General features: G+C 45.4%; 1 protein-coding gene and 1 non-coding gene across 7 annotated transcripts in view; one reads left to right on the forward strand and one right to left on the reverse strand.

Annotated features, from left to right (window-relative positions):
* ATXN7L1 (ataxin 7 like 1) overlaps positions 1-20394 on the reverse strand; it is a 261228-nt gene that overhangs the window by 80827 nt on the left and 160007 nt on the right. The window lies entirely within an intron of this gene.
* Positions 12808-12880, forward strand: TRNAG-UCC (transfer RNA glycine (anticodon UCC)). The gene has a single exon. It is a non-coding gene; the product is annotated as a tRNA-Gly (tRNA).

A 20394-nucleotide genomic window follows, 5' to 3' on the forward strand; every position in this document is an offset into this window, starting at 1 on the left:
TAGCTGGTGTTTTATTGTGTATGAAACAGTTGGTCTTGGCTGCTACCTCTAGGGGTGATCAGCTCACAGGCTGTGAAGAACACAAAGTCTGGATTCGTCAACTGGTATTAACCGCATTCCCACACTGCCTACTTCAAGTCCTTTGGCTATCTGGATAAACATTCTGAACATTAAAAAATGGGCTAGTGTTGGTGAAACTTGTGATTTCGTATAACGAATGCTAGAAATGGGTTCTTACTGGTGTTCAGGGTATGAAGCCTGGCAAAAAACGTTTAGTGACATCCCCGCCCTTGCGTAAACAGGGTCCTGGAGGCTGCCCTGAGTGCAGCTGTCACAGCAGGAAGGTTGATGCCAGCATGAAACTGACACGGGGAAACAGTCCTGTCTCTGGACTCCTTCTGCAGCTGCCTTGAGCGAATCTTTTCTCTGAGGTAGAGCTGGAACAGCCCAACAGAGAGAGGGCTGGGACTTCACCAAGTTCACCAAACAGGTTGGTCAAACTGTTTTCTCCCTACTTGATAAACATTTGTTTGATAGCTGTCTGTCTCTGCAGCAGACTTCAGTCTAACACTTTGCATTCATTACCACCTGGTGGTGAGGTTGTGGGAGTAGAAGCTAAGCTTCACCACCTCAGCCTTCTACAGGGGCAACTGTTGCATGGCCAAACCGGCTCAGGTCAGTCCAAACAAGCTGCTAGTGGAGGTTCACACAAGTTTCAGCGCAGGATCCCTAAATACCTGGTCCTCTTCACCAGATTAGGAGCTTCCTGAAAGCAAAGACCAGGTGTGTCTTGTTCACTATTCCAGTCCTTAGCCTCACACAGTGCCTGCTCATAGAAAGTGTGTGATGGGGGACTTTCTAGGTAGTCTAGGGGATACGACTCTGTGCTCCCAGTGCAGGGAACCCGGGGTTCGATCTTTGGTTGGGGAACCAAGATCTCACCTGCTGCAATTAGAGAAGCTTGCATGCCACAACTAGAGACACCTGTGTGCTACAATGAAGATGCAATGCAGCCAAAAAATAAAAATAAAGAAGTGTGTGATGGATATTTATCCACTGAATAAATAAATGAATAGAAATTCTGTCATTTCTAGCATCTATTTTACTAGCTCTAAGCTGTGGCTGTTCTTTATTCCACGAATGACAACTAATCCTCAAAAACCACAATCTACTGCTTGCCCTGGGTTAAGGTAATACTTTAAAAAGCAATAAATAAACTAGTGGTAAAAACCACTGGGATTACATTAATCCTCACAGAAAATGTGATGAGATTGGTATTATTAACCCAGCGTTCAGATGAGGAAATCAAAGTCCAGAGAGGTCAAAACTTGAGTTAGTAAAGTCAGACCTGAACTCAGGTCTGTCTGACTCCAAGTAGTCACTGCTACCCAGAGCTGGCCATCACCTGGTTCTGCAAGGTTTTTTTTTTTTTCTTCTTTACTTTTCTCTCCCTTTTCTTTTTCTTTTTTAACCTACTTTTATTCTACTTGCTTTATGTCATCCCATTGAACACACATCTTTTTGGCACTTCACCTTATTTTATCAAAAGTTTCTTCTTGGGGAAGAAGCTGAATGGATGCTGGGATATATGAACCAGCTTTCTGGTTCTTCTGCTTTTAATTATTTTGATTGACACGTGGCACTGAGGGGCTGTCGAACGGCCTCTCCTGTCTTTGAGCTACAGCAGAATCTATCTCAGCTCCCCTGGTCTCCAGGGATCCCAGGTGCTAGGCTCATCCCTCCCCCTGTGGCACCGTGCCCCCCAGCCACTGGACCACTGACAGACTTTGTTGCTTGTCTCCGGGAGTTGGCGCACAGCGTTCCCCCCCTGGAATGCTTGTCCACCCTTCTGTTCTTCCCCTTGGCTAACTCTGTGGGGTTTTTTTTTTTTTCAAGACCCAGTTCAAACATGGCCACATTTGGGATACACTGGAGTGCCCAGTCACCCTGTATCCCTGCCAGGTCTCACAGGAGTCCCTCCTCCATGCTCCCGGCACGCTGCCCACACCTGGCACCTGGCACCTGGCTCTCGAACCACTGACAGACCCGCCTCCCTCTTCCACTGTGCCAGAAAAAGCCAAGAAGTCAGGACCTTGCCTTAGTACTGGCCTGCAGCAGGCACTCAAAGTGTGTTAGATAATGAATGGATAAATCAGGAAATAATTAGCCAACCCACAGTGAAGCACGAGAAAACACAGGGATCAGCGGGCCACCAGTTTCCAGAGGTCCGAAGGCTAGCTAACTTTAATTACCTCTCTTAGCCAGTGGGCTCAAAAATCATTTTTGAAGCCTAAGGGAATGACGGTGGGTTTATGAGAGGCAATAGACCATTTAACTCTGAGTGCTCAATTCCTTTGCCTGTTACAGAATAAAACCTCTGAAAAGATTTTCCCACTGCAGCCAGATCCCACTCTCTGATGCTGGGCCAGCCACTGGCCTCCTGTCGGGGGTTTGGGGTGATCTGACAGCACCCACATGACAGGCTGCACTGGCAGCTCACGAGGCTCTCGCTGGCTCCGAGCGCCCATCTAAGCCAAGAAGTTAGCAGGTCCCAGATGCAGGCCAACACAGGTTGAGCCAACCGTAGGACTTCAGCCTAATGAAATAAACTATTGCCAGCATAGCATGACCCTTCAGAATGTAATGCCTTCTGACCGCACTGTGTAGATAAAAATAAGTTAGTAATTTCCTCCCACTCAACTCTTGGGCACAAACCAAGAAATCTGCAGTGTGGCTCTTCTGATGCTACTGTACAACTGCAAATAATTTAGGCGTCTCTGAATTCTTATCAGTGTTTATCAGCAGGGATGCACCTGGCATTTTCGGCGGGACAAGTCCTCCCTGGGTGGAATTGTCCCAGGCACTGCAGAGGATTTAGCACCTCTGATCCAAGCAATGATAACGACACAGTTCCGAGCATTCCTAGGGCTGAGAGGAACTGTGAGTACTGGGATTCCCTGTGTTCTTAGCTTTCATTCACTTTGCAGGAGGAGAGTCTTGGAAGGGACTGCAGAGTCCACCCAAACCAAGGATGGGTGCGGACAAGGACCAGGGAGTCAGAGCACCTGAAAACAGGGGATACTCAGACCACAGCCTGTCTGCAGGAGAAAGCGGAAGTCCTGAGAGTGAGGAGGATGCCTGGGGGCCCTGAATGAAGAAGTCGGGGTGGTGAGGGAGTTGGCCTCACAGAACCGACAGATGGGAGTTTGAACAGAGGTTAAAAGAGTGCAAAAGGGACAAAGAGAGTCAGGGAAAGCCTGGGCAACAGCTCTGAACCCCAGCTGCACTCACTGTCCTCCTCTCAGCTTGCAGGGGCGGGCAAAACAAAGGGACCAAGAAGGCCACTGATTCTGGACAGCCCTAAGGGGTGGAAGATCTCACGTACCAGCTAGCTCTCCTCCCTTGCCTAGCCTTAACAGAGCACTGGCAACAACAGCGCCCCTGTCACTGTCACCATCGCCACCGTGTCACACCCTGCAAATGGGACCCACTGCGGAGTGACCTTCAAGGGCATCTCGACCACAAAAGGGGAAAAGTTCTACAGCCAGCCAGGGAGAAAGCTCGGCCAAGGTGCCGGGCAGAGGAGCCAGGGACACAAGACCCAGTGCCAACTGCGCCCATTTAACAGCTATACGGTCAACAGCCCTAGCAGGGTGGCAACGGCAATGCTGCCAAGAAGCTACTTATTCCTCTGTCTTATCTTTCTCACTTGTTTTAAATTTACTTTATCTCGCTCTGTTGTTTGCAACTTTGCAAGCAGCCCTAAATCCTTTTGCAACAAGGCTGGGTATAAATAAATAAATCGGAGAAATAAAATACCAGCTGCATTGTCAGCGCCACCAGACTGGGCATGAAGTGTCTGTCTGGGCTCTGATCTAGAAGCCAGGAGGCACTCTGTAAAAGTGGTGCAGGGTGGAGGGGAAAACTCCATGGCACGTGCTAGGGATGCTGGCCTGGACTTTGGAGCCTGGGTCCTGCCCTGTCCCTGCATCGAGGAGTCACAGAGCCTCCTGCTACCATCTTGGCCTCAGAGTCCTCATCTTTAAAATGAGGGATCTGACTCAATGATTTCAAAAGTCCCTTTATGCCCAAGCACTGCGACTCTAAGCAGCATCCACATCTGGCTCTATTCTTTCCCGATACACTCACTGCCTCTTCTCCAAGTGGAGTAGGGCAATCAGGGCTCCTTCCAGAAGAGTTTCTGTGTGTGATGACAAATGTCAGTTGTACTGGTCACCTGCTGTGTTTTTTCCCATAGTCATGTACGGATGTGAGAGCTGGACTGTAAAGAAGGCTGAGAGCCAAAGAACTGATGTTTTTGAATTCTGGTTTTGGAGAAAACTCTTGAGAGACCCTTGGACTGTAAGGAGATCAAACTAGTCCATCCTAAAGGAAATCAACCCTGAATATTCATTGGAAGGACTGATGCTGAAGCTGAAGCCCCAAAATTTTGGCTATCTGACATGAACAGTCAATTCACTGGAAAAGACCCTGATGCTAGGAAAGATTGAGGGCAGGAGGACAAGGCAGAAGCAGAGGATGAAATGGTTGGATGGTATCATCGACTCAATGGACATAAGTCTGAACAAACTCTGGGATACAGTGAAGGACAGGGAAGCCTGGTATGTTGCAGTCCATGGGATTGCACAGAATTGGACATGACTGAGCTAGATAGGATATTCAAAAGCAGAGACATTACTTTGCTAGCAAAGGTCCGTCTAGTCAAGGCTATGGTTTTTCCAGTGGTCATGAATGGATGTGAAAGTTGGACTGTGAAGAAAGCTGAGTGCCAAAGAATTGATCCTTTTGAACTGTGGTGTTGGAGAAGACTCTTGAGAGTCCTTTGGACTGCAAGAGGATCCAACCAGTCAATCCTAAAAGAAATCAGTCCTGACTATTCATTGGAAGGACTGATACTGAAGCTGAAACTCCAATACTTTGGCCACTTCATGCGAAGAGTTGACTCATTAGAAAAGACTCTGATGCTGGGAGGGATTGGGGGCAGGAGGAGAAGGGGACGACAGAGGGTGAGATGGCTGGATGGCATCACCGACTCAATGGACGTGAGTCTGAGTGAACTCCGGGAGATGGTGATGGACAGGGAGGCCTGGCCTGCTGCAGTCCATTGGGTCGCAAAGAGTCGGACATGACTGAGCGACTGAACTGAACTGACCTGAGCAAATGAACAATGACGACAACAACTGGTCACCTGAAGAAATAACTGGTCACTCCAAAGAGACTAATGCCCCATGAAAAGGAACTGAGGTACTACTCATTTGAGGGTGTGGAAAGCCGGGCTTTCACTGGAAAATTTAATGACCAGTTTTCCCAGTGTAAAAATGGGATAAAAATACTGGTTTTTATCTCCACCCACTGATTGGGTAGTAAGTTTCCTCCTTTTAAATAAGTTCTGTTATGGAAGGTAATACCGTATCTGTTTGGACAGTATCTGTGGCTGCTACAAAAACCATTATTGACAATCAAAAGAATATTAATAAGCATAAGCCCAGGAAATGGCAGGCACTGCTAACGTTTTCAGAGATTCTTCTTGTAGCCGTCCATTCAAGATGTCAGCCTTGTTTTAAGGTACCTAGTCTCACAAACGGAAAGTCATCATCCCTACTTGTACAGAGAATGGCTTAGGACATCTGCTGCTCTTAGGGAACCGAGTTCAAACTGTCAGGGTCCTATGTGAGTGCTTCTCAAGCTGTAGGGGGTCTTGTTAAAATACAGATTCTGATTCCGTAGGTCAGTGCATTAGTCATGCCTTTTTATTTTTCTATATTTCTGATGTTCTGACATCTTAAGGGCTTGCCGATGCTGGCTGGTCAATTTCTAGAGACAGGAAAGGCCTCACCTGCAAGTGCAGTTTTAGTATGCAAACTGACAAATCCAAAGCTCCCTCCTCTCTCCTCTCACAACCAACTCCTACCCTCCAGGCCACTGTTCCCCTGCCCTAATCACCCCAGGGTCAGGTACCAGACTGGAGGCAGCCCCTGCACCCCAGAGCCTGCTTCAATTATTCAGTCTAGCCAGTCGTAATCTTCTTACTCTGCTTCACCTGTTCCTTTCCATGGAAACTAAAATAAAGGCCCTTGCTCATGTTTTCCCCACAACCTCTGCCTCCTGACTGACCCAGGTGCTTCCCCACGTGGCCCTGTGTGACATAGCATGCCACGGCTCTTGGGGACTTTGAATAACAAAATGCCTTTTCAGTGGCAATTATCTCCTGATCTGTTGGCCTTACCATATCTGAATCATAATAAAACGGACATCTTCAAACAGACAGGGATGCGGCCTGGTGATGCTGATGTGGCTGACCCAGGAACCACACTTAGTGCAGGAAAGCTCTAAATTACTGTGTTCCTGTCACAGAACAGGGTGCTGCAGCTGGACTCTGAGGGGAATGACTGCACTGTACACATGTCTGACTGCTCCAGAGCCCAAGGTGCTAGAGGAATGAAATGGACGGAGTGGCTGAAGCAACCACAGAGGAGAGCCTGAGGACAAGCGCAAGTGCTTCTGTCTTCCTTTCCAAATGATATGAGATCATGGAGCATCCTAGATAGAAATTTAATAAACAGCTGCAATGGAAAGGAAGCAGAAACTGAGGCCCTTAAACTGTAGCAGGCACAGTGGCCATAAGGGCGACTCAGGGCTCAAGGGCGGAAGAGGACTCCAGAGGGCCAACAGCACATGCTAACTGCATGCTATCCATGTTGTCTGATGCGGACCCTGGAGGTCACGTGTACATCCTCAGGACACCTGTCAGGAGGTCCCAGAGGCCTTCTAGGGTAAGCCCTGGGATCCGAGTGACTTACTGGTCCCCACAACAAGAAACTATCCAGGTACACATTAACCCTTCCGCCCAGAGGCAAATGAGGGCTCTGCAGACCTCCCCTCCCCCAGGGAGACTTGGGGCTTACAGAAGAGACCTGGATAGGCTCTCACACCTTTTGACTCAAAGGCCGCAGCACTTCCCTTCATCCCAGGACTTTGTGGCTCCATGTGCTACTAATAAAAGCAAATCCTGATTAAGAACTATTGATTGTAAGTACTTCACATGGCTTATCTCATCTAATCCTCACAACTCTAAGAAGTAGCAGCCATTTAAATCCTTATTTTCAAGATGAGTAAGCAAGTCCAGAGAGAGTAAGCAGCTTGCCCAAGCCACCTTCTAACTGGCAGGATCAGAACTTAAATCCAAATTCTGCACCCAGAAGCCTTTGCCTGCCTCCATACTGAGGGCAGCATTATTCCAGGTGGAGGCCTCGGGTGTGTGCCCTAAGCATCAGCACCACTGACAGCAAACCGCCTCACAGACCCTAGATCTGCACTTTACGAGCTCTCCGGGCCAATCTGCTACATGCCGAAGTCTAAGAAGCCTGTGTCAGAAGCAAACCTGATGGAAACTTATTTCCCAGCCCAGGCTGATAGTAATATCACAAGTGAAACTCTAACTATAGATTTCTCGGCTTAGCCCAATGCTCCATGAGCCAGCCTGGCATGCCAGAAGGAATAGGCATGGGTTCAAAACCTGGCTCCAGCAGCAGGTGTCAGTTTGGAAACTTTGGACAAATAACAATTTCTCTAAGGCTCCTTTATTCCTCACGTGGAGAATGGAATGTACCTGGGTGAGATAACTAGATAAAGTACACCGCCCCGTATCTAAACCCAGGAAATTCTCAGTGATGGGCAGCCCCAGTGGTTCCTCAGAGCTTCCCAATCTTCTAAAGTGTATGTCCTTTTGCATCATGCTTTACAGTAGTATGGCTCCGCTGGTAGCTCAGCTGGTAAAGAATCTGCCTGCAATGCCGGAGACCCTGGTTTTATTTCTGGGTCAGGAAGATGTACTGGAGAAGGGATAGGCTACCCACTCCAGTATTCTTGGGCTTCCTTTTGTGGCTAAGCTGATAAAGAATCCACCTGCAAGGCAGGAGACCTGGGTTCGATCCCTGGGTTGGGAAGCTCCCCTGGAGAAGGGAAAGGCTACCCACTCCAGTATTCTGGCCTGGAGAATTCCATGGACTGTATAGTCCATGGGGTCACAAAGAGTCGGACAAGACTGAGCTACCTTCACTTTCACTTTTGGGGCTTCCCTGATAGCTCAGTGGGTAAAAGAATCTGCCTGCAATGCTGGAGACCACGGTTTGATTCCTGGGTCAGGAAGACCCCCTCGAGAAGGGATAGGCTACCCATTCCAGTATTCTTGGGCTTCCTTTGTGGCTAAGCTGGGAAAGAATCTGCCTGCAATGCAGGAGACCTGGGTTCAATCCCTGGGTTGGGAAGATCCCATGGACAAGGGAAAGGCTACCCACTGCAGTATTCTGGCCTGGAGAATTCCATGGACTGTATAGTCCATGGGGTTGCAAAGAGTCAGACACGACTGAGCAACTTTCACTTTACAAAAGTATGAATGCTGAGTCCCTTTGGTGACCAAACTGAGACCAGTTTTCAGAAAGATTAAGGATAACGGAATCCTTAATCTTGATCTTAATCTTGGGTGCTATGGTCTTGGATAACTAGAGAGGTGAGCTATCTAAACAATGCCTAAAGGCATTACATTAACACCCACGTGGAGCCCAGGTTCCCAATATTGTTGAGGGTTCTAATCCCAAGGGTGGCGGGGAAGGAAGTGCTCCCTTGAGAATGGCAGAAATTCACATTTAAGCACTGGCCCTGTTTCATCTCCATTACCTGACTAACCTGGCATCCCAGAAGGAAGTCACCACTGGCATGTCTATCAGAAAACAGACACAAATCCATATCCCCGAGGTGGAGCAGATATAATGGTGGCAAAAAAAAACCAAGCTCCAAGCACAGACCAAATACTGCAATGGTGACCCCAGTCCTTTCTGGGCCAAAGCAGCCATCTCCAGCCCTGTAGCCCTCATATCTCTGCTGGGGCTGGGGCATCCCAACCAGACACTAGCAGGCTTAAGGCACAGGTAAGGAAAAGGGATCCCTCCTTTCCCCAAAAAGGAGGAAGGAGAAAAAAAAAGAAAGGATGTGGGAGAGGAAGAAGGGAGCCTCAGGGAACAATGACACCATCCCTAAACCACCATGAAGCACGCCTTTCAGTTAGGAGAAGGAGATACAAGCAGAATGTAAACGTTTTTTATTTTAAAGATAAAGAATAATAATAATAGCTCCATTACATAAATTAAAATCCCACTGTGACATGTAAGTAGTTAGCCTTCATATTCTCAATGAATGGGTCCAGGTGGCAAAATGAAAACCTGGGCAGACCTCATTTTTTCCTTATTCCCTTCAGGATTTGGGGATCTTTATGAAGGTAGTTACTCTGCTTTGCATGGGAGCTCAACTCTTTTCTGATCCTTTTAGATTTTGGTCCAGAAAAAATCCAAACTCTTAAAACTCCAAAATCAAAGTAGGTTCTCAGGAACCTTAACTCTGGCACAGCTATCAAGTTATCCATTCTTTAAGACAAAAAAATCTAATTATATAAGCTATGAGTATGTAATAAGGAATTCAGAAAATTCAGGTATGAATGCAGAAGAAAATAAAAATTACCCATAATTACTACATTTTTGGTTTAAAGATATGTGTACATGCATTTTTTTTAAAAAATATGACTGTACTGAGCACTTTATATTGTGTTGGCCAAAAACATCATTTGGGTTTTTCCGTAAAATCTATTGGGCTTCCCTGTTAAATGCTCTTTTTCTCCTATCATGAAATTTCTTTGTCATGAAATATTAAAAAATATTTTTAGAGGTCTACTTCATAGTCTAACAGCCTTTACTGTTTGACATTCCTACTGGTTCCAATTTTTTGCTATTATAGATAATTCTGTAGTGAATGTCCTTTAAATAAGTGCTTACATACATTTCCATATATATATATATATGTTTTCATATAAATTCCTAGAAGAAAAAATTTTAATTGCAGGCCCTTGATACATGCAGTCAGATGCCTGGCAGAAAGGGAGCCCCTACTTACATATCCACCAGCTCCAAAGAGTCTGTTTCCTTTCTTTATCACTAACACTGGGTACTATTAATTTATCAACTTTTGCCATTTTTATAAGTGAAAAACATTGGTTTAATATTTATCAGTGAGGTTGAACATTTTTCATGCTTGGTCACATGAATTTGTTTTTATGAACTGCATATTCATACCCATTCTTTAGTATATGTCTTTTGTCATTAATCTCTAAGGTTTTTTATAATAGAATATAAGTAACTGAAAATTAGGAGTTGAAAATGATAATTTTTTCTTTGTAAGTTTTAAAACCATGAAATGGTTAATGTCATCATGCATTAAAAATCTTTTCATGATGAAGGGAAGGACATGGGGGGAGGTAAAGATTAAATCTGATAAATTCTTTATTACCCAAGCTGATCCCACAACTCTCATTTTGAAACTTCTCCCTTTCCCAGGTAGCTCAGCTAGTAAAGAATCTGCCCGAGATGCAGGAGACCCGGTTTGATTCCTGGGTCAGGAAGTTCCCCTGGAGAAGGGATAGGCTACCCACTCCAGTATTCTTGGGCTTCCCTGGTGGCTCAGATGGTAAAGAATTGGCCTACAATGCAGGAGACCTGGATTCGATCCCTGGGTTTGGAAGATCCCCTGGAGGAGGGCATAGCAATCTACTCCAGTATTCTTGCCTGGAGAATCCCCATGGACAGAGGAGCCTGGCGGGCTACACTCCATGGGGTTGCAAAGAGTAGGACACAGCTGAGCAATTAAGCACAGCACCCCTTTTAAAACAACAGCAGCAACAACAAAGCACCAGACATAGATACAATGACAAGGTGACCTCTTAGAATGAGTCCTGTCCCTAAGCTAGGTAGCCCCCATGCTCTCCCAGGTAATCTGTAGCAGGACGCCACTCACAGGGAAGAACATTCATGTGGGCACCTACCCACACGGGTCCAGCTCGAGCGCCCACGGGAAGTGCAGTACATTTTGCAGAGGTTCTTGTTTGGATTAGAGACAGAAAGTCTGTGGCCCAGATTCTGGGTTCCTGTGTGCCACCTGGCATGTGCTAAGTGATCAGAAAAACCCACAGAAACTGGAATCCGCCTCCACCCTCTGGGCGGACAGGACTGAAGAAGATTTAAGGAAGCTACAACACTGTGCGCTCGACTCACTGTTCCAAAGAGGCAGGGCCTCAGTCACCTTCTGGTGTGGTTGCTGAGGGCACCCCAGCGAGGCAGAGCACAGACCTGTAAACTCTGGAATCTCCCAGGCAAGGAAATACCTCTTCACACAGTTTGCATTTCAACAGCTGACAGCAGGAGGAGAAAATGTGGCCAGCCAGGTTGGGAGGGTGGAGGGTGACAGCTGATGGGAGGTGAGCAACCACCTTGCACTTGGGGCAAACCCAGGGCACTCAGTGCAGGGCAGGTATTCAGGTTGGATGCTTACCATTCACAGGGGCTCTGAGTTTGCCAAGGCATGTGTCCAGGCTCTGACTGTTCAAAAATAGAACAGGACGTCCAGAGCAGAAGGAAGGCTGTAGCACAGGAATCCGAATGGGGAGAAAGGGTTGGTCTCGCGGGAGAGTCTCCAGATTGAGCGAAGCAGCACCAGCTCCAGGTATGAAAGACATCACAGACAGATGATGAATGGAGGCCAGGAATGAGGTTGCCTACAGCGTTTCCATATTACCTCCAGCTTTCAGAATGAGCGAGACTATAACACAGAGCAAGCTATAACAGTCGCCAGGCCATGAGCACTCCCCACTATGACAGAGAGATTCTTCTTTTCTTTGGCAATCAGTAGCTGAGGGACAGATTAGTGAAAGGAAGCTCAGCAAAGACAAAAAGGAGTGGCTAGCTAGGGAGAATGGCATTTTGGCCTTTTCAGAATTCATTCCCCCACCCCATCCCATTTCTTCTTCCACTAACAGATCTTGATTTTGCTCTGAGGAACACCCTTCTCCCACATTCAGTCCATGAGCACCCATGGCGGGCAGACCCTCCCCCACCTCTGAAGACCTGAGAGGCTCCCTCCAAGGACATGGGTAGTTTTTACAGTCATTAATCCAGGCAACTGTGAAGGCCTTGTAGGTTAAAGAGCTTCCACATACAAAATTGCTACCCGGGGCTGTGGGTTGTTCTAGTTTCCTAAACTCAGGCACCACCTTGTCTCTTGGTTCCCTAGGTTAGGATTCAAAAGCGCCCCATGGCAATAACTGAACCCTAGAGAAGGGAGCTAGGAACATTCTTTGTAAGCATCTTCGCTGCATTTTCACTGCAGAACTAATTGGCCGTAAGGCAATCTTGCCTTAGAAGATAAAATAATTGGATGACAGTTTAGTCTGACAGTTTGGTTTCACTTCTCCACTGATGCAGGACTCCTATTCTTATATTGCATAAATCTTAGCTCTCATAATGGTCTATACAGTGAACAGTAGACATGTGGTCCTAAAATGGTGAATGAGAAGCACTATGTATATTGACTCAATAGAAAATATGGTGATAAAACTTATGGGAAAAGTGTGAAATAACAGAGGGCAAACCTGACTGCAGACTACTAGAAAATGATAACATATCAGTTTGCAAATCCTCGAGTGATTTGAAGGCACAGAGTCTAAGCCACGTTTCCCATAGAACCCTGGAACGTCTGTCAGGGACAAGTGACAATACACCAAGAATACACAATGGTGGGAGGTTTTCACAAGGCAACACTGAGCTTAGTTACCAATGTGCATCCTAGTATATGGAAACTGACACCTTGCTCAATGAAGGAAGAAATTACAGTGAAACAGAAAAAAATGTGATGCTGAGTGAGGAGAATAATCAACAACAACCAAGTATAAAATACTGTTAAGGGACTTCCCTGGTGGTCCAGTGGCTAAGACTCTGCACTTCCACTGCAGGGGGCCCGGGTTTGATCCCTGGTCAGGGAACTAAATTCCACATGCTGCAACTAAGAATTCATATGCCACAAATAAAGATCCAGAGAGCTGCAACTATGGCCTGGCACAACTAAATAAATGAATATTAAAATAAAATAAAGTGAATGAAAGACTTGGAAGACAAGCGCTTATGTACAACCCGCAAAATAAAATCAGTTACTTGCGCAATATTGCCATGAATCTGCTGCTGCTGCTGCTGCTAAGTCACTTCAGTCGTGTCCGACCCTGTGTGATCCCACAGATGGCAGCCCACCAGGCTCCCCCGTCCCTGGGATTCTCCAGGCAAGAACACTGGAGTGGGTTGCCATTGCCTTCTCCAATGCATGAAAGTGAAAAGTGAAAGTGAAGTCGCTCAGTCGTGTCTGACTCTTAGCGACCCCATGGACTGCAGCCCACCAGGCTCCTCCATCCATGGGATTTTCCAGGCAAGAGTACTGGAGTGGGATGCCATTGCCTTCTCCATGCCATGAAAATGTATTCAGGGATTTCCCTGGTGGTATGGTGGATAAGAATCTGCCTGCCAATGCAAAGGACGCGGATTCCATTCCTGATCTGTGAGGTTTCCACATGCCTTGGACCAACTAAGCTCATGCATCACAGACGGTGAGCCCACGCTCTAGAGCTCGCGAGGTGCAACTTCTGAGCCCACCTCTTCAACTATTGAAGCCTGAGTGTCTAGAGCCTGTTCTCCACAACAAGAGAAGCCACCACAATGAGAAATCCACGCACCACAACTAGAGAGTAGCTCCCCACTTGGCGCAACTAGAGAAAAGCCTGCATAGCAATGAAGACCCAGTGCAGCCAAAGGTAAATAAAGAAAAAAAAAAGTATTGAAATAGTTTGAATTTCACAATAAAGACTTTAATTTGTTTCTGTTTGTTAATTCTCATTTTTTGTTTCACTATGTTTTTTTAATGTTTCGCTTTTAGTTTCTGTTATTTAATATTGCTCTCACAGCCAATGAGTTATGCAGTGAAAATGTTTGCAATGAAAATGCCTGTGGCAAACAAAGATGTCTACAGCCAAGATGCTTATGGCCAAAACAGACACACCAGAGAGGTAGCCCAGGGCTTCTGCTCAACCTGGAGCAGGAGCAGGTACAGTGGATACTGGTCAGGGGTCCAGACCTTCTCAGAAAGGGCGACTAAGTCTAGGAACGATTAGACTACATTTTGGGCAAATCTGATATGTATTTAAATCAGGGGTATACCTGGAACTTTTGGTGGAGATGGGAAGAGTTAGGATTTGGCAGCTTCACAGACAAAGGACAAACTAAAAACCCACAAGTGACAGAAAAGCCAATTACATAAGGAGTGCACAGTGCTTTTGAAGTAGATTTCTGCTTTTCAGCAAGCAGTAGTGAACAGAGAGAGCCATCATAAAAGGTCTGGCCAAGATTATGCTCAAAGACTGGGCTGCCAGGGAGACTAGGAAAGGAGCCCCTCTTGAACTGTGTCCCAAATTCTGGAGTCTCCCAAAAGCCAGGGTGACTGGATAACCTCTTAAATGTCCTCTGGCCCTACAACTACCAAAGCTGAAATGTAGTTGAATTAAGAATTGAATTCTTAAGCCATAAGAAACCTGGAGGTATGAGCTGGAATCTGAAACCTGGAATCCCCTTCTTTAAATAGCCTGAACACCACTCAGGAAGCCTGATATCTTGATCTTGGTACAGCCCTTGGACCACAGTTCCTTCTCTGGGTAGTTATCCACAGTGCAGGTGGTTAATTAACATATGCAGAGTGCAGACTTGAATGGGTACAGTCAACACAGCCCTTTTCTGAGTTAGCATCCAGGCACCTTCTCTTTGCCTCAGAGGAGCCAGGGTCTTTCAGGCATCCATTGGGCAGTCCCAGGGCGCTGTCCACCTGTCCGACAGAGCCAAAGCCAACTCTGGTGAGGCTGCCATGGGCAGCCCTGCTTCTCTCTGCTTGGGCAAAGCCACTTGTTTCACTTCCTCCCTGTGGCCTCTTTATTCTCTTGGGACCTTGGGCTACGGAAACTTTTCCTTCATACACATGGCTTCTCTGTCCAGGCTCTGACCCTGCAGAAATCCTCAGCAAGGAGACCCTTTACCCACCCAATAGCATGCACAGCAACGACCACAACAACCCAAGCCTCTGGGTGCTGAATGGCAGGGCCAGGATGTGGCTTCAGAAAGTAGTAGCCTCCCTGCCCCATTCTTTATCTGGCCTCTGGGCAGTGGGTTGGCCCCGGTGAGAGAGGAGACACCCACACGTGCCCTGGGTAACATTCATCATACAGATGAAGTCACTTCATAGTGACTTCAAAATGCATTTTAATCCAGCCACGGACACTGGACTATCCTCAAACACTAGGAAGGCAGAGGTGGAAGATGGAGAGAGCAAGACAGTGCATGCATACGCCTGCGCATGCACACATATGTGGGGTTGAGTCTATATTAAGAAGATACGGAACTACTTCCTGTTTTCCAGCATTGTGGCCCCAAGTCTTGATACTCTTGTTTGTTGGCTGCGTGAAATGGGGTATATAATTTTGTGTTGGGGTTTCTGTGAAACAGGGGGCTAAGGCTTGGAGTTACACAAACCTGGGTGTGAATCCTGATCCTGCCACTTGCCAGCTGTCTTACTGCAAGTTCCGTTACTCCCTGTGCCTCAGTTTCCTCATCGACACGCTGGGAGTAATGAGCTTCGGCAAAGCTCTGCTGTGACTGCCAAATATGTTGACATACACAGGGCACTCAGAAAATCTCTGGGCACACAGTACATATCCGATAAATATTTCATATTATTATTCAACAAGTGGCAAATAGCATTATTATAGACAAAATGGGGTGGGAAACTGAACTAAATCAAACCTCAGTGCTTTTGCAGCTCTAAATCCCACAATTTTATGATTTTTTTTTAAATGGAAGAGCCAATGGATCTTTTGAAGGAAAACACCATTCAAAGGGAAAGAGGCCACAGAGAACCTAGGACCGTGCTGCCCACCCAAGTCCTGGACCTTGTATATGCAAGCCTACATGTTTTGCTTTGTGGCAAAGCCCGTGTGTTTCAAGTTGGCACAAACTGGGACGGCCCCCAGCACTGTAGCCTCCTCCCTGTGAACACTGCAGAGTGAGGAGGTCAAGACTCTTTCTGTTTGGCCTGTTTGTAGATTCTAGCTCCGCCTTCAAGCTGCAGCTCCATTATGCTGAACTGTTTAGCTGGGCCGTGAGGTCAGAACTAATGGGCTTCATGTGTCCATTCCACCACTGAGCTATTCTATCGGCTGCCAAAAGAGTACTTCAGTGGCCATGTGGACACAAAATCTCTTAGAACTAATAAATTTAGTAACATTCAGGATCAATACACAAAAACCTGTTGTGTTTCTAGACACTAATAATACACTATCAGAAAGAGAAATTAATAAAACAATTCCATTGACAAATTGCATCTAAATGAATAAAAAATCTAGGGATAAATTAACCAAGGAAGAGTAAGACTTAAATATTGAAAAGAACAAGACTTAAGTGAAAGAAATGGAAGAAAATGCAAATAAATAGATATTCCATGTTCCTGGACCGGAAGAATTCATATTGTTAAAATGTCCATACTGAGCCCATGTGCTGCAACTCCTGAAGCCTACGTGCCCCAGAGTTCATGCTCCACAACACGAGAAGCCACTGCAACTCGAGGGTAGCCTCGGCTTGCCGCAACTAGATAAAAGCCCATGAGGCAACAAAGACTAGGCACAGCCAAAAATAAATAACATAAACAAAATTATAAAGAAAATGTCCATACCAGGACTTCTTTGGTGGTCAGTGGCTAGGACTTCATGCTCCCAAAGTAGGGTGCCAGGGTTTGATCCTTGGTCAGGGAACTAGATCCCACATGCTGCAACTAAGAGATCACATGCCACAACTAAGATCCTGAAAGCTGCAACAAAGATAGAAGATCTTGTGTGCTGCAACTAAAACCCAGCACAGCCAAATAAATAAATACAATAAAAATATCCATACCACCCAAAACAATCTATCTTGCCTGGAAAATTCCATTGACAGAGGAGCCTGACGGGCTAAGCCCACAGGGTTGCAAAGAGTCAGACACAACTGAGTGACTGAACATGAAAAGTAATCTACAGATTCAATGCAATCCATATCAAAATACAATGGCATTACAGAAACAGAACAGATAGTCCTAAAATTTGTATAAAACCAGAAAAGAAGCTGAATAGCCAAACTAACCTTGAGAAGGAAGAACGAAGAGGGGAGGCACCATGCGCATTAATTTTAAACTGTAATACAAAGCTATAGTAATAAAAGCAGTGTGGTATTAGTATAAAAATCACATAGCTCAATGGAACATAATAGAGAGCCTAGAAATAAATCCATGCATATATAGTCAACTAATTTATAACAACGGGGCCAAGGATACACAATAGGAAATAGATAGTCTCTTTAATAAATGGTGTTGGGGTGCTTCCCTGGTGGCTCAGTGGTAAAGAATTCACCTACCAATGCATTAGACACAGGTTTAATCCCTGGTCCAAGAAGATTCCCACATGCTGTGGGGCAACTAAGCCTGTGTGTCACAACTGTTGAGCCTGTGCTCTAGATCCCAGGAGCCACAGCTACTGAAGTCCACACCCTAGAGCTAGTCCTCTGCAGCAAGGGAAGCCATAGCAATGAGAAGGCCTGGAAGCACAACTAGAGAGCAGCCACCACTTGCGGTAACTAGAGAAAAACCCTCACAGCAATGAAGACCCAGCACAGCCAAAAGTAAGTAAGTACTGGTCTTGGGACAACTAGACAGCGATATGCAAAAGAATGAAATGGGACCACATCTTACACCATCTACAAAAACCAACTCAAATGGATTAAAGATTTGAATGTTATTCCTGACACCACAGAACCTGTAGAAGAAAATACAGGCAGTGAGCTCCTTGACATAGCTTTTGGAGATGATTTTTTTCAATCTGACACCAAAAGCAAAAGCAAAAAAGGCAAAAATAAACAAATGGGACCACATCAATCTAAAAAGTTTTCTACAAGCAAAGGAAATAATCAAGAGAATAAAAAGGCAACTTGCTGAATGGGGAAAATATTTTCAAATCATATGCATACGATAATGGGTTAATGTCCAAAATATATTAAGAACGCATACAACCCAATAGCAGAAAAACACATAATCTGGTTACAAAATGGACAGAGGATCTGAACAGACATTTTTCAAAAGAAGACATACATATGGGCAACAGGTACATGAAAGGATGCTCTACCTCATTTATCACCAGTGAAATGCAAATTAAAATCATAATGCGATATCATATCTGTTAGAATGACTGTTATCAAAAAGATAACAAATAACAAGTGTTGGTGAGGATGTGGAGATGCAGCCACTAAAGAAAATAGTATGGAGGTGCCTCAAAAAATTAAAAATAGAACTACCACATGATCCAGTAATTCTAATTCTGGGTATTTATCTGAATAAAACAAAAACACTAACTTGAAAAGATACAAGCACACTTCCCTGCAGCATTATTTACAATAGCTAAGATATGGAAACAACTTTCAGTATCCATCAATGGATAAATGGATAAAGAAACTGTAGTGTGTATATTTACACACACACACACACACACACACACGTAACAGAATACTATTCAGCATAAAAAAGAATGAGGGATTTCCCTGGTAGTCCAGAGGTCAAAAATATGTCTTGCAATGCAGGGAACATAGGTTTGACCCTTGGTTGGGGAACTAGGATCCCACATGCCATGGGGCAACCAAGTTCACAGGCTGCAACTAGAGAGTCTTTTTTTTTTAATTTTAAAAAGAATGAAATCTTGCTATCTGCAACAACATGGATGGACCTTGAGGGCATTATGCTCAGTGAAATAAATCAAAGAGAAATACTATATGATTTCTCTATGTAAGGGACTAAATATAAATATGTATATACACATATACCTCAAACTCATAAATACAGAAAACAGAGGCAAGGGGTAGGATAAATGGGTCAATTGTTTTGGATTTTTTTTTTTAAGTCAAAAAAAATTTAAAAAGATTTAAAAAAAAATTGTCCCATTGGCATTTGACTTTGTTGCAAAGGCAGGAGGAACAGGAGAAGCAGTACTTGCCAAATAGGCTAGATTTTGGAAGTGAAAGTCAGTGCTCAATGAGGGACTGGGTTTTTCTTTGATGGGAACAGAATATCTGGGTTTAAAACCTCCTTTTCCAAGAGAACCAAAAGACAGGGTGTATTAGTTTTCTACTGCTGGCACAAAGTACCACAAATTTTGTGTGGTAAACTGTGTCTTAAAGCAACAGGAATTTATTCTTTCCTAGCTCAACTGGCCAGAGTTCCGAAAGCAAACTGCCGGCAGGGTTGGTTCCCTAAGGAAAATCTGAGGGAGAACCTATTCCCTGTCTCTCCATTTGCGGTGTCACCTGCCCCACTTAATCTCTTGCCTCTGGGTTCACATGGCCTTCTTCCCTGTGTGCCCCTTTCCAAACCTTTCTCTCCTTTCTCTTGAGTTTACTGCCCACCTTAACCTCATCTTAACTCAATTATTTTTGCAGATGTTATTTCCAAATCAGGTCACGTTCATAGGCAGGGGGTGGGTAGGGTTTGCACTTATGTTTTAGGGTGCACAGTTCAGTCCACTACACAGGACAAACCAGATCCAGAATACAGTGTTGAGGAGAAAAGAAAGAGAGTTTACTGTTTGATCTTTGATCAAACAAGAGAAATCTCCTTTGCTCTGAGAAAAGCTAGGAAAGATTTCTAAGTGGAAACAGCCAGATCCTGTTCATCTCTGCCTTCCCCACTCTGGAGTCAGTTGTGGCAAATTGCAGGACTATTGGGAGAATAAGCACCTAATAATTAGTGTGCAATGAAAGATGCCCCATAAACCTTAAGGAAAAATCGGATTGAATCCTTCCTCATCTCATCCTCAGATGGCATCATCTCTGCCTTCCCACGGTTGATAAGTTGTGTGAGTGCATCCTCTCTGGAGCAATCTGCTCTTTGAATGCCATGCACATACCTGGTTCTGATTAATCAGAATGGGAACATGGTGAGCAACTTTTTAATTTAATTTTTCCATTTCTGATGAACTGGCAGCACAGCACGTTATTAGCTTGCACACATCCATCCTAACTCCCAATCATCCGGGAAATAATTCCAGGAGCACAAAGAAGGCTGTGAGAGTGCCGCTGGGAGGGATGCACATCTGGCACATGCAGAAGGATTGAATCCACTGCTCACATTATTTTGGGATGCTTAACACACCCCCAGTCTTGCAGGCAGCGCAGAAAGTGTCTCATTTGCCATTTAGCAGAAGCAAATCAAGACGGAGCTGAGGGTCAGTGTAACAGCTGGCGAAGCTACTGTGAGGAAGCCCATGGCAGCGGCATGCCACCCTCACCTCTGTCCCCTCCATGCCAGGCTTCTTGCCTGGTGTCTGACATACACTCAATCAAACAGGAAAGGAAGCTTCAGAGACGCAGTGGTTACCTCTGCAGAGGCATTCTGGGTGTT

This window comes from Ovis canadensis, chromosome 4 (genome assembly GCF_042477335.2).
Source record: "Ovis canadensis isolate MfBH-ARS-UI-01 breed Bighorn chromosome 4, ARS-UI_OviCan_v2, whole genome shotgun sequence".
Taxonomy (NCBI): domain Eukaryota; kingdom Metazoa; phylum Chordata; class Mammalia; order Artiodactyla; family Bovidae; genus Ovis; species Ovis canadensis.